Genomic DNA, 15,941 nt, shown 5'->3' on the forward strand with positions numbered 1-15,941 from the left:
ACCAAGGAAGAAGAATTGGGCTAAAGTTAGAGGCCCAATCACGTTCACGCTAAAGATCTAGGCCGCGAGTTTACTCCAACCAACTGGGCCCGATCGGATGAAGAGTACTACAGCTGGACACGCCTTTATCCTTGGGCCTTACTCCAGCTGTTCAACTTAATGTCGGTTTCCGACTTTTATTGGCCTTATTCCAATTCACGCAACTATATATATTTGAGGACTAAGTTTAGCTTAGGAGGTTAGCTGATTATTGTACTGCTCTTGTCTTAGTTACAGTTTTACGGAACTATTTCCTTGGTTTTCATTCTTTTATGCTTTAGTTTAGTTTCCATTAGTTTATTTCTTTTTAGTTTTCATTCGTTTAAGTCTTCAATATTTTGCTTTATTATTAATTATTATTGTTTTGTTTTAGTTTTAATATTATTGTTTTAATTATGTTTAATTTAATTACTTTGATTAGTTTAGTTTTAATTATGCATGAGTAGTTTATTTCTAGGGTTCTTGGGGATCCATGAACAATATGAAGGGATGATTTATTATTATTGATTGTTAATGTTTTGGGTTAATTTCCTATTGATTGTTATAATGCTATGCAATTAGATTTGCGCAGGTTTAATTGTATGAGTTACGCAATATTGATTCGAGATTCGACAAATGAGAGTTGATATTAAAGCTTAGTTTCAATAGGCAGGTTAATTTATAAATGGTTAAATCGAGATTCGAGAGATGCGATTTAATATCGCTAAGTTAATTCTGTGATTATAATACGTAGCGAAAGCCCTTTATAATCTGGTTAATTTAAGCATTGATAATTGATTGCTATGTTTATCCCGGAGTATTATTTATTGGTGAACCTATGACCCTAGGTCTTTTTATTATTTCTTATTTCCCTTAGTGTAATTATTATTGTAGTATATTTTTCACAAAAATACTCGTTTCTTGATAATTTAGATTATAATAATTTATTACGAATAAAAGAACATTGTTTTCCTGTGGATTCGACCCTACTTCCCTATCTATTATAATTAGTGGTTTTAGGAATTACTTTTGATTAGATGATACGACTTTAGCCTGTCAAAATTTAGCGCCGTTGCCGGGGAAACGATTTTTTTTTTATTTTTTATTTCTGATTAATTTGTAGTCTAGATTATTTCCCTTCGTCTCAGAGAACGTAAGTTCTTTGGGACAGTTCTCATATTTGTTGTTTAGTTCTTTGTTTATGCCCAGGTGTTCTAGATCAGGTTACATCCCATTCGATCCTAAGATCGAGCGCTCTTTTCATAGACAAAAGAATTTTTACAAGCGAATACTGGCAGGTTTCGGGAGTGATATTCCTAGAGACCCTCCATCTGATTCTAGTGACACAGAAGTTTCTTCAGAACCAGAATCAGAGATGGTGCATCCACCACCACCTCCACCCCGCAAGTTCAGTGATTATTCGCAGCCATCCCTGGGTGATTTTCCACACCTAGCTCCTACACCAAATCTCGAGGGAGTACAATTCGATATTAGACCCCAGTTTATTACTATAATCGAAAGGAAGCAATTCAGCGGAGCTAAGGGTGAAGATCCAAATCTTTATATTCTGGATTTTTGCCAATATTGTAACACTATTAGACAAGCTGGGGTCACGCAGGACCAAATCAGGGAGATTCTTTTTCCTTATTCTTTATGTGGTAAAGCTAAATTATGGTATAATTGATTGAATAGGACTGCCCTTGGTATTAGTGACTGGAATTCTCTTGCTATGAATTTCTATAATAAATATTACCCTGCAGAGAGGACAGCTTTGTTAAGGAGTTCGATCCAAAAATTTTCCCAAGAAGTGGATGAAAGTTTATATGAAGCTTGGGAAAGATTTAAGGATTTGCAGAGAGAATATCCCCATCATGGGCTAGCACAGTGGCAGATAATCCAAGCCTTCTACAACGGGCTTGGAAATTCATCCAGATCAATCCTAGACTCAGCAGCTTATGGAAGATTTATGAATCTTCAAGAGGATGTAGCAGGCATAGTTATTGAAGAGATTGCAATTCATAATTCCCAATATGGGAATCCTAGAGGATTTGCAGACAAAGGGAAACATAATGTCGATTCCATATCCTTTGTGCAAGCTCAGTTAACCTCTATTTTCCATAAATTAGATAGTATTAGTACTGCTATTCCATCTTCCGTAGCTAATGTTTCTGCTGTTGGTACTAACACTACAATATTCTGTGAAAATTGTGGTCTTGCAGGTCATTGGGCGCAGGACTGTAGGAATTCACTTGAGAAGATTAATGCTTTTCAAACCTATAAGCAAATTAGTCCATACTCTAACACATACAATGCAGGGTTGAAAAATAACCAAAATATGTCGTACAATATTACGATGTGCTTAACCCCCCACCACAGGTACAACAACCACAGCAGAGGTAACCAACCTCCACATCAGAGACCACAACAGGTTGTTACTTCTCCTTCTGATTCTGGCCTATCAGAAATCAAAACTATGTTAGCCAATATGCAAAAGCAGATGCAGAGTAGGGATGCGCAAATTGATTCGATCCTAGCACATAATAAAATCATAGATAATCAAATTGCGCAACTTTCCTCTACTCTACAAACTTGCCAGCAGGGAGCCCTACCATCGCAGCCAGTACAACCTACAGATCACGTGAATGCAATTACCCTGAGAAGTGGTTCAAAATACGATGGGCCTTGTTGTTACTAGCCCTGCAGGGCCCCAGGTTAAAACTAACTCTTCTGATAATAAATTGCAGGGTACAACTCAAGATAAGATCGGAGATGTGCAGAGTCCTGCTATCAAGATTCCATTCCCTAATAGACATTTAAAGAGTAAGTTGGATAAGCAATTTGGTAAGTTTCTAGAGGTTGTCAAAACTTTGCAGGTAACAATTCCTTTCACAGAATTAATTACTCAAGTTCCAGCATATTCTAAATTTATAAAAAAAATTTTGACTAGAAAAAGATCTATTAGTGAGGTAAAGACAGTTGCTTTTACTGCAGAATGTAGTGGTATATTACAAAATAAATCTCCACCTAAACTAAAAGATCTGGGTAGTTTTTCTATTCCTTGTCATATTGGTAATGTGATAATTGATAAAGCTTTATGTGATTTGGGTGCTAGCGTACGTGTTTTTCCATTATCTGTGAACTCTAAATTAATTATGGGTAAATTAAAAGCTACCAATATTACTCTACAAATGGCCGATTGTTCTGTTAAATACCCTTTAGGTGTTTTAGAGGATGTTCTTGTTAGAGTAGGTAAATTTTATATACGTGTTGATTTTGTTATTGTTGATATTGAGAAAGATTTACAAATTCCAATTATTTTCTTACATTATGTGTAGGGGATGATAATATTACTTTTAATCTAAATAATGTCCCTAAAAGCCCCATCTTAGAGGAAAAGTGTTATAGTGTTGGTGTGGTTGATATAAATAATTTTTCTAATAAGCCCCAAGCTCTCGTTAGAGATCCCTTGGAGGCGGTATTTTGTGTTACATCTTCCGCAGGAAAAACTACTACATGGAAAGATGAAGTGGATGCTATAGAAAGAGCTCTAAATTGTGTAGGGCTTGGGGTTGAAGATGAACAAGTGGAGAAAAATGAGCAAGTTGCGAAAATCGAGCCTGTACTGAAAGTCCCACCCGATCGGGTGGCATTTGCTCAATCAAGCAAAAATACGAAGAAAATCAAGGCCAAAAAGGAATCTCGTGCAACGAGTATCAAGAAACCACCTGATCGTACCTTGGAGACGGGCCCGGTCGGGCGCGAGAGCGCGTCAGCAAATATGGCCAACTTCAAAACGCCATAACTTTTGCGTTTCTTAACGAAACTTTGCGTGTGACCAATCGTTGGAAAGCTCTTCAAGTCTACTTTCCAATGAAATTAGAACCATTGAATTATCATTTGCATAAAAAATTTATGAGCAAAATAGTGAACCTGACTTGTTTTTGCCTCTCTTCCTACTAACACTTTGTTCCTTTCTTGCTCAAAATTGTACTAAGGTGATGCATTGCAATGCTTGGGATGGTGGTGGTTACGGGTTTGATGATGTGGGGTAGTCACTTGGGTTACTAACTTCCCTTTAAGCCAATGGGAACATTGTTTGATTTAGCTTGGGGGGGATTTCTTGTACATATATAGGCACTCTTTCTTTCCCTTCTCTTTTTATTTTCTTTGTTGTGCTTAGTTTAGTTTTATTGCTTTCTTAGTCTAGTTTTTTTATTTCTTTATTAGTCTAGATTTTATTTTTTTCCTAGGTTAGATTTATTGCTTTCAAAAAATAAAAAAATCCAAAAATACATTCTAATGAATTATGAATCATGCTTCCCTGTGCCCCTTGATTAAAATTTTTCGGAATTGTTTCGATTCTTGGGTATTGATGATAAATATTGTGGATTAGTTGATCATGATTGTATGTTTGATTGCCTTGAAACCTTAATATGCGTCAATTTTGCCCAACTACTTGTGAATATAGTGCTTGACTAGTTGATTGTTGAGGAATGTGTGTTAGTTCCTGGTATGTCAATGAAGTTGAGTATTGGTTTTTAACTTTGAGTAATGTTTGTATGACTCATTATTATGCACATTGAGGAGGACGAAGGCATTTGTTCTTTTAGGTAGCCTTCAGATGATATTAGATACATTTGTTCCCTTCTTGCTACCCATGTTGTTTCCTTAACCTTTTATTGTTTATTTAGCCACATTACGAGCTTAATTTTTCCCCATTGGTTACTAGTCCCAAGCTTAGCTTAGGGGAGCTACTAGTTAGTGAGGTGAGGGAGTTATAGTGTGCACATAATTTGCACAATTTGGGTGGATATGATAAGTTATTTGTTCTTGTATGTTAATTGGAAAAAAATGAAAATTGTTGTTCATAGTTGAAAAATTTTCAATGTGAGATAAAAAGAAAAAAAGGAGCAAAAGAAAAAAATTGTTTCAATATGCAAGTATTCTAATTGAAGGTTACTCAAAAAAAAAAAAAAAAAAGAAAAAAAAAGAAGTGTCATATTCGTAATTTTCTCTTTATTATTACAAAGACTTTTTATAAAGTTTAGTATTGCAAGCAAGTAGAAAAAAATTTCCCAACCTTGTGATACATGGGAGATAAGAGAAAGAGGGGGAGGCAGGGAGATAGGAACATCTACATATTCGAACGCTAAACTTGTAGCCATTGTCATATTCGTAATTTTCTCTTTATTATTTCTTTTAAAGGATCTTTATTTTAGATGTGTTTCTAAAACTAGTGGGATAGTTGTTGTTACATAGTTGATGCTTGATCATGCTTAGTCACTCCTACTTTATTACCTTTGATGGATGTTTAAGTAAAAGCATTATGTGACGGACGTTTTTGGGCCCTTTTGTTTCATGAAATCGGTTTGCTAGGTGAGTACTTTGCATAAAGATAGTTCTGGGATTTCTATTGTTTCTTTTGTTGGGGTTGATGGTAAAAGGTATTATTGCCAAACTGGAGTGTAATAGAAATTAGAATTTCATTTAACTTTGTTTCGTATCTGAAAGTAGAAGATTGTGCTATTGATATCACAGAGGAGAGATCTAAATTTCTCTCTTTTGTATGAATTAATCTATCGATCAGTCAAATAAACATACAATTTTAGATTCGGTGTCTTTTACTTATGTATTTAATTTGGGTGAATGGCGAGTTGCTGAAGGAATAGTATGGTCTTATGTGGCAAAAAAAAGTTAGGATTTGGGTTTTATGTGGCAACAAGAAGGAATGTTGCCCGGCATTATTGCCTTTTGGATGGAAGCCAAAACTTGTGCCACTAATTCATCCAGTAATTTTCCACAAAGTTCTTATGCTGTTTGTTTAGTGTACACAAACTTCAATTCTTGTATGAAAATTTATGTCTAGGGTAGCAGTTTGGTGTGCGAGTGTGGTCTATACCTTAGCATTATGTCTGATTCTTTGGCTTTCGTGTATGAAAATTTTATGTCTAGGGCAGTGACTGTAAAGAAATGACATAATGTTTTTCACTTTATGTGAATTGTTTGGTAGCTAACAATTACGTTATTATTTTGCTCTAAGATAAGCACTCTCGTCGAGGATTGCAAGCAAAGGTGCATCAAAAGGATGAAGCTGTTGAAATATCTGAGGAGAACTGACTTGGAGTCCTATTGCTTTGTTCTTTCAAAACTTGGCCTTTGTGACAACCCTGATTACATGAATTATGATTGTATAACGATTACTAAGTTTTCATTGCAGTAATGAATATTTTGCCTTTAATCTTCTTGCTTCTATATTCACTTCAAGAAGTCCTTTGTTGGTTTAAAATCAAAGGTGCTAATGGTAACTGAGATTAGAAATATTAATGCATCCTTCCATTTTGTCTTAATTTGTATACAGTGCGTAAAGTGATTCAAAGTTCCCATGTAATATATCAGTTCTGGCCGACGAATGTTTGATTTTTTGGGGGAGAAATGCCCTTTTGTAAACATAGCATTTGCTTTGGCTACTTTATCTTGCATCGTCAAGGAAAGAGGATGTAATGTAGAGTTATTTTTCTCTAGAATGGTACTTCATCTTGCATTATGTCTCTTCGATGGTGGAGAATAACTTCTCTCAATTTTTCAAAGGTTGATGATAAGTTGATAACGACACGAGCCGTTTTATCAGAAGAGTAGGCAACAGGTTTCTTGGCTATTAGTGGAGATTTTGGTAGATATAACTGTCAATGGATACTTCAATTAGGCATAGTCAAGCATGGAAACTATGAAAATAAGTCTATTTTCTATATCATTAATTGATGCCCTAATTTATTTTTTGCATTACAATTTGCCATCACATGAATTGGTCTTGATGTCCAACTGTCTTAGGCATTGCATTTACATTGAATATGTTGTATATATGGGCAGCCTGTGCAACTTCTCTTTGTAAAATAGTTTCATTCTCAATGTCTATGCAAAATGTAAATCAAATGCATACAAGCTAATGTACTGACCATGTTTTTCAAATGTGATTTGCATGTATGAAGCTATGAGTAATTTCATTCTTTCGTCAAAAAAAAAAAAATTATTATGCTAATATAGTTAATTGGGAATTCAAATTAAAATGATAATTTTTTGCCACAATTAACTCCTTGGAGCTTCATTTTTAAGAAAAGCTTGAATTCCTACAAATCGGAAAATATTTGCGGCTGATGGTTAAGTAACATTACTCATTGGTTGATTGTTTAATTTATAATTGGATATATGCTAATCGGCTTATTAAAAAATTCATAAACAATACATTAAAAATGTTTTTCACTAATTACCTTTTGCAAAATTGGGGGGGGGGGGGGGGGGGGGAGGAAGGGGGTGCGCGCGCGTGGCGCGCACACCAACAACTAGTTTCTTTTAAAAGTATATATATTTGATGACATTACTTTTTTTTAGTTCAAATTTTCCACTAAATTTGAATTTATAGGTTTAAAAAACTCCTTGTAAAATTATCAAAAAAAAACCACATTTTTAAAACAAATAGTCCAATTACAACACACGAATCCCGTACTTATCCATTATCCAATTTAACTTGGTCCTAAAAATACAAAAAACAGTACAAAAACACATCAATTCGCCTAAAAACACCTCATAACATATCTAAATTTAAATACTAGTACAACACATTAGTCCCGTGCTTATCCATTATCCAATTTAACTTAATCTTAAAAATACTTTAATTGTTCAAAAACAAATCAATTCGCCTACAAACACCTCACAAGTTCACAACCTATCTAAATTTAAATCAATCCCACATTTTTTTTTAACATCCCATCATTATCCGTTAATTTCCATCTCAAAAAAAAAAAAAAAAAAAAAAAAAACTCCAATCATGTTCCCTAACCTTAAACACAAACACAAATAAATTTTATTTTTTATTTTTTATTTTTATTTATTTATATTTTCCAAAATTAGTTTCTCAATCCACAAAAAATAATTTCTTCCTAAAAACGTGTCAACACCGCTTTAACCGCGCTCTCCTCCCCTTCTCTCTCGCCGACTTTTTTCGCCCTCCGCCCATCACTCCTTTCTCACTCTTATCTTCTCCTTCTTCTTCCCCCAAACTCCCCCCAATATAAACCCTAACTTCCCCATTTCACCTCAGATTATCGAATTTCATTTCGATTCTTCATCGTTTTGAATGTTCAATTCGTAATATTTTGTTGGTTGTGATTAATTTTTCTGGGGTGGAGAGAGGAAGAAGAGGATTGAATTCGGCGGCGAATGTCGGTGGAGAGGTCGTTTGAAGCTTGGGAAGAGGTGCAGCGACACGGCCAAGACTTGGCTGATAAGCTAGCACAAGGTTTTACTGGGTTGATTCAATCGCATATTGCGCCGCCTTCATTTGCGTGGCCTAATCCTCCCAGTACTAAGCTCTTCGATGTCGAATTCGAGTTTCCTACCCAGAATTTTGTGCCCAGGGATTTTGGGCTTGCAATTGATAATTCTGGGATTACTGGGATTTTTGATATTGGGAATAGGATAGGGCAAGCTGGGGCTGATTTTGGGGCTTGTGTTAATGGGTTGGTTCAGCAGTTTTTTTGATCGATTCCCGTGCCATTTATTCATAATGATAGTGATAAGGGTATGGTGAAGCTTCATCATGCTGTTAATGGTGGGGAGAGGAGTGATATGAGTATATTGGTTAGGGAGGAATTGGGTTCATTGGCAGAACAATGGGGGGATTTAAGGTTTTCTGAGAAATCCGAAGCCGGTGTTGATGGAGTTGCTGATGAAGAGCTTTCGGGGTTTAACCTTAAAATTGCCGGTCTTTTCGGTAAATCTCAGGTATACTACACTGTCTGTGATATAGTATTGTTTTTGTTTACCTATAGTTTTAATTTGATGGTGTGGAACGAAGTTCATTTTAGCTTAATTTTTTCATTGATATAATACTTGTACTACTTGTAGTTAAATTGTTTTTAATGTCAAATTTATGATGATATTGCTCTGCTGGTTCGGGGGTAGGGTACAGTACTAAAGGTAGCTCTTGAGGTGACCTGTATAGGCTCAGTGTAGCAGCTTTGCGAAATGTTTGCTTTGCTTGCCCAAGCATTCTGATATAATTCTTTGTTCTAAAGTGATTGGTTTAAGGTTTAGATGGTAGAGAATCAGATTTCTGACTTCAGAGTGATATAAATCACTATTTTTTTTTCTCATGTGGCATTTTGATGTAGTAGGCTATGCGGCTGTTATATTGCTTTTTCATATCTTATATTGGTATAGTGATGAGTTTGTTTTTGCTTTTCCTTGATAATTTTACCTTTTTCTATTAGTCAAATTCTTACACTTATCAATTGTTTGCCGACATTTAAAATAAAGAACAACAGGTATTATCCTACCAATCCTTTCAACATAAAAATTTGTCGATTTACCATTGCCTATAGCTTGGGTTTCTGTGAATGTTTTGGACCTGGACCATCTTTAGGAAGATATCCAGTTTGTTGTTTTAGGCCCCATTCTGTTGAAAATGTTATTATTTATTTAGAAAGAATGTTTTTATTTAGTTAAGATAAGTTTGATAATTTCAGACCAAATAAGTTTAAAGAAAATAAATTCAGTCAAAATAAGTTTTGCTGCAATAAATATAAGTTTTGCCACAATTTATATAAGTTTTGACACACTTACAAATAAGTTGTGCTACAATGATTTCGTATAAGCACACATGATACGTAGAAGGTAGATATGTTGCTCTGTCTTGGTTCTTGACCTTGTCTCTGAAACATCTTATTATTTGTGTACACAGGGGACTGTAAATGTGACATCTGCTTATGACAGTAGAACCCGCGATGTTCAAAGCTCTGTTGTTGCACGTGGTGATCTATGGAGACTTGAGGCATCAAGTGGTAGCTCTACGTCAGGAACTCAGAATTCGTCTTTGTTTCTAGTCCAGCTTGGACCTCTTCTCTTTATTCGTGATACAACACTTCTTTTGCCAGTTCATCTATCAAAGCAACACTTGCTTTGGTATGGTTATGATAGGAAGGTGCGTTCTGATCTTTGTCTGTGTCTTACTTATAAAACATAGTTGATAAGGTGAATATGAATACATTATTTCTATGAAACTACCCTGTCATAATAATCTATAAATCACAATTGGGTTTTCTTTGCTCACTTCAAAAAGCAATCTTGTATGTCGCATGGTGATCCTAATCTCTCTGCTTCATGAGGTTTGGCAATGTGCCTCAGTGCTCCAAAACAAGCTATTTAACCTGATTTTGATCCATTTCTTCAGTTCATCTCTATTTCCTACTTTGATTCAGAATGTTTAATTAATTAAAAGTGGATGAAATATATTCTTAAATGATTTATAAGCATTCTTGCAAAACTTTTGATGCATCTCTCTCTAACCCACTTTTAAAGCCTTGACTTGAGGTCTTTTTGAGCTTTTGAAATCATGGTTCAACTTTATTAATTCTAATCAACTATGGATTTCTTACACTATTAATAGACTACAGGTGCAAGTTGCCTTCTGCTTGAAAAAAGAGGGGTGGGGGAGGGGGGTGTTCATACATATGCAGCCTAAAACTTGTATTAGAAAGAAAAGGTGTTTAATTGACCCTTCAACCACCAATTTACCTAGATATGTATGATTATAGGTTTTCTCTGTAACAAGTTTCTTTTAGTTTTCCAGATGGATTTTAATTGCCTATTTGTTGCATTTGTTTTTAGAATGGTTTGCACTCCCTATGTCCAGCAGTATGGACTAAGCACAGAAGGTGGCTTTTGATGTCAATGATCTGTCTCAATCCTTTGGCTTGTGTAAGTTCAACTCTTCTGGCATAAATTCGAAGGCATTTCATATGAGATATTGAGATGTTACATTTGTTTTATTTTGAAGGGTTTTAATTCCTTCAAGCTGTAGTTAATCTACCTTGTTAAGTTGTTATTTTACTTTGAAGCATCTGTTATTTCTCCTGTAAGGCAGCACATGGTTAAAGAAGAGGTTTCTTTTTATGTCAAGAGTAAGGAAGAGAGGACTGAGTATTGTATGAAAAATAATGGAATGCAGTAGTTTTTGTACTGCGATTGTTTTTAGTGATTGCCCTTGCTAGCTTAACAGGATTCACAGGCTCCGTGTTACTTTGTTATTCATTTTTGTATTCAAGTGTTTTGAAAATTGCAGCTCAATTAGCATGAAAGGTAAAACCAATGATACTTGAAGATATTATTATAAGCAGTAATGTATTCTAGTTAGTTTAGTGATATGGTGCAACAGAATGCGTACATAACACCACTAGTTGTCATTTTAGTTAGAGATGCTTTTTTAAATTGAGCAATGATCACATTCAAAGAACTTAGGTGAAAAAATTGAAGTGGTAGTAGATTTTTTGTACTGAACAAATCACTTGTCTCTGAATATAACAACAAGTTTGCATCATCTCTTCATGACCTTTTGCTGATTAACAGTAGTTAAAATTGCTGGTTATTTATTTTATAAAATTAATATATTTCTCCTCATTTTATTAATATCATGAGATTGGACCTGGAAACTATGAACCAATGCCTAAAGTTGAGCGAAATGGTTTTTCTCTATAATTTTTTTAGTTTGCACAAAACATTGTGTATGAACCAACAGTATACTGTATACTCTATATGGTTAAAGGTATTTGGTGATAACAATCCGTGCTTAATTTTGTACTTGTAAGATGACTTAGATATATGGTTTATTACTGGAGTGCCATCAAGATATCTTATTCTATGGTTTATTACTTAATTCATTTGTTGTAATGAAGCTTATCTTGTCTTCTCGGAAAATTTTGTTATTAGGATTCCTTTTGTTACAGTCCCTGCTATTGGATGAATTCTGTACATGAAGGATGGTTAATGTGTTATGTAATGCTGTTTGTTTTAAATAGTCTCTAAAATTTTCCTTTATGTGCTTTGCCTTGCAGTCATTCATGGATCTACAGTTTCCAAACGGGCAGCTTACTTATGTAGCAGGGGAGGGACTAACCACTAGTGCATTTCTTCCTATTTGTGGGGGTTTGCTTCAAGCTCAGGGTCAATACCCTGGTGAAATGAGGTTCAGTTTCTCTTGCAAGGTTGGTTAGAGGCTTGTTCAACATTATTTTGCTTTTTCCCCATTTATTTTTTAAATATCCTGTTCTCTTCAGCTGGTTTCTAATTTATTTTATTGGTGTTTGCAGAATAAATGGGGAACACAAATTACTCCAATGATACAGTTGCCTGATAGATCATTTACACTTGGTTTTGCACAAGACTTGGCTTGGAAGCGTTCCGGTCTCTTGGTGAGGCCAACCATTCAATTTAAGTAAGTATGAACTTCCTTGTATCCTTACACTTTCCCTCGTGTTTTCATTATTTTCAGATCCTGTCTGGATTCCAGTGAAATCTGATTATGGTTTTCATGCTGTACTACCTCTATCCTAGGATTATAGCTTCATGTACCGAGGCTTGGTTTGTCGATGTAGTGCTGCTTAGGGTGGATTTAAAACAAGATAGAATGCTTCACTTTTCCGATAATCTGATAGTGGATTAATTTTTTGTTTATGGGCTTAAACCTAATAGGAGTGGTAAACAAGTGCCTTGGATAGCTCAAACATGCAAAGGGAAGTAGTTTCTGATTATGAAAGTTTGTATTATTTATAATTCTATTAAGAATTTAAGATGTAAGAGTAGTTTACTGGTATTAATTTTAGACATGAGGATTTCCTGATTAAGAGTTTCTTTTAAACTTTAGATATTTGAAAATTGAAGAGGTTATTAGTTGTATCCTGTTGCTGTGGCAGTTTCCTTATCACAATGGCTACTGGATAGCGTCATATCAGATTTTAGACATGAAGATTGGCACTGTTGTATTTTTTCACTTCTACAGCTTTAGGGTTCAAATCATGGGATTTCTCATTATATCTACTAAAATACCTCTTATTTTTATTTGTTAGTCTATGTCCTACATTTGGTGGAAGTGATCCTGGTGTACGGGCAGAACTTGTTCATTCAGTCAAGGATAAGTTGAATCTCATTTATGGGTGTTCGTACTCAACATATTCGTCTGCGTTTGCATCTGTATCTGTAAGTTGCACAATGACCTTTGTTGCTTTATCTATTTAATTCTTGCCTTTTGCTGCATAGCTTTCATTTTAATGCTCTTTTTCCTTGGTCGCATTTTGAAATTCAGCTTGAGACCCTTTAAATATCTGTATCCTTGTAGTTTTGGTGATGGTACCGAGTGCACATGGATTTTCTAGTATATTTTTGTGAATGCATAAACTGGTTAAATGACTATATGAGATTGATAGGTATAAGTGTAATTTTGTACTAGGTTCTGCAACTGTCCTAAGATGATCTTTTCATATTTCATGAAGTATGTGGCTATCATTGCTTCATTTAGTTTTTCCCTAATTTCATCTTCAGCTATTAGGCTCATATGCTACTGAACAAGGCATCTATCGTCATGTACCCTTGATGACATGACATGACATGACATGGCATGAGTATGGGCATGGGCATAAATCCCTTTCTGACCTTTCATTCTGCGCAAAAATGGCATAAATCCCTTTCTGACCTTTCATGGGCATAAATGGCAAGATAGGGAGAGATTGCCTTTTACATGTATATGGTTCAGTTATTTCAGTCCTGGGGTGTTTACATTGAAAACCCTAGATCTGAAATTCTGAATCTACGTCAACATGTGAAATGTTAGACCTTCATCACAAGCTTTAGGAGAGGTAGTCCCTATGAATAACTATGATGAACTAACTCGCTATCAGCGATAGCCATGTTGAATTTAACTTGTTTTGCTGTTTTCTGAATTGATTTTAAATTTTCGGAACTTATATGAACTAATTTATTTGAAACTTTTTTAAAAGGTGAAAATAATACACTGTTAGTATGTGAATATTTGAACATTAAACCTTCTCTGATTATATTTGTATGAAATTGTTTTTATTACAATTATACTACCAATTATACATTCATTATTTCATATTGTAAGTTATGGGTTTTCCCAAGATCTAGCTATAGGTGAAGTTTTGCATGGAATGTGGAAGTTTACATTTTAAATTTATTTACAAATGTAAATTCAGATTAAGATGACTTGTGGCTGGACACATTACTCTCTCTCTAATGCAGTCTTGTAAAATCGTCTATTTTTGCTCATATATTTACACTTTTTTCTGCTGCAAAATTTCAGCTTGGTAGGTCTAAGTGGAACGGGAATGTTGGAAGCACTGGGATTGTCCTGAAAGCTGAGACTCCTCTCTCAAATGTTGGCAGACCTGCGTTCTCTGTACAACTGAACAGTGGCATCGAGTTTTAGCCCCTCCATGCCACATCATGTATTAACTTGAACTGTATATAGTACCACACTTGTAACATACCTCACAGCCACCTGTAAATATCGACATTTCCGTAAATACTGGTACATTGGTACCTTGTATCATCTAAGGATCCATATTATGTCTGGATTCTGAAATTTTGCGGAACTGTCTCTTCTCATACTTGGAAATGTTTGCAATAATGAATGTTCGAGCAGCTTTCAAAGTATGAAATTGGTTCACTCCTCTTGCAATCGTTATGCTAGTATGTGTAGTTGTAGAGTAGTGTTTAATCAATTAATCATATATTCATAGGTTTTATTGCATTTTACAAAGTACAAGTCCAACAACTTTTCTTCACCAAATACTAGTAACATAAACATCTAGTGCTTTGACTGCCTACCTTTATTACAAGCTACTAGTTGACAAGTTGTTTTTGCTTCCACAATTGCCATCTACTTATAAGATGAAGGCTAGAAGTGACAAGTTTTGTCAAATAAGAATATAGACAGCATTTGACTTATTTGAGGCACATAAGTTTAGATAAGTTCATACAAAATAAGTTTCTTATTTTTGACAATTGTAAATATTTCTTATTATTGACAATTGTAAATGTAGACACTTTGACTTTTTTGAGATTAAATAATTTGAAATAAGTTTCACCTGATATATTTTTATTAAATCTAAAAAAAAAGTGAAAGAAGTTCAATTGAAATTAATCTTGAGTTTTGATTTGGGGATTTTTACCCCGCCACGTGGCCCAATGAGAGTGTGACATGTGTCATCCTAAAAGGAGTCCAAATGGACTCACCTGGATTTGACACGTGGCATACAGATACTCATCAGGGAATGACGACTTTCAGGGCCTAATTCCCAAGAAAGCCGTAAAGCGGCGCAGCCCACCAAATCTAGGTCAGAATGACCTAGGTAAGGGCACATTTACCAATGACCCTATAAATAGGGAGATTTACCCTATTTTGGGGACACATTTATTTATTACATCACAATCAATTCTCTTACAACAGAGAAAACACCTGATCTCAGGACTCGAGAAGATCTACTTTTACTTTTCGCTTTTTACTCCGAACACATACTAACTTGATCGTCGGAGGCAGAACTCCGAACAACCGAAGCTTCCATTTGTTTGCAGGTACAACCAGCGAGGACCCAATCTTGGTGACGTAACTTTCTCGCAGGACACATAAAAATCCCCAAAACATTTGGCACCGTCTGTGGGGAGAGTACCTCTAAGATGGTTTCTCAAGAGACTGTAACTCCTCCTGAGGACAAACGTCCAGAAGCAAAGGTCCACTCGGCCCATGATACAGATTCCCATCCAGAGGTCGAAGTATTTACGGCCAAAGATGGATCTCTTAAAACCAGACGCATCCGTTCCAAGGATAACAGGGAACGGGGCGTTGATCAGGCGGGTCCGAATAAGTCAACCGGCCAGCCCCAGGCGGCAGGACAGACTGCTCACATCACCCGAGAAGAGTTCATGAAATTCATGACGAGCTTTAAGGGGAAGATGAAGGACCTGATCTCCAAGAAAATGGCTGGACCTAACAAGGGTCAGTCGGCAAAGAGGCCCTCCCACTCTGAGAAGGCTAAGTCCGTGAAAGACAGGCAGCCCACTCCACATCCCAATATAAA

General features: G+C 35.5%; 2 pseudogenes; one reads left to right on the forward strand and one right to left on the reverse strand.

Moving 5' to 3' along the window:
• Nucleotides 1-1,804: 1,804 nt before the first annotated feature.
• LOC145606447 (small nucleolar RNA R71) lies at nt 1,805-1,896 on the reverse strand (annotated as a pseudogene).
• Nucleotides 1,897-7,933: 6,037 nt separating this feature from the next.
• Nucleotides 7,934-14,522, forward strand: LOC145604945 (uncharacterized; annotated as a pseudogene).
• Nucleotides 14,523-15,941: the final 1,419 nt, after the last annotated feature.

This window comes from Chenopodium album, chromosome 22 (assembly GCF_948465745.1).
Source record: "Chenopodium album chromosome 22, dcCheAlbu1.1, whole genome shotgun sequence".
NCBI classification, from domain to species: domain Eukaryota; kingdom Viridiplantae; phylum Streptophyta; class Magnoliopsida; order Caryophyllales; family Amaranthaceae; genus Chenopodium; species Chenopodium album.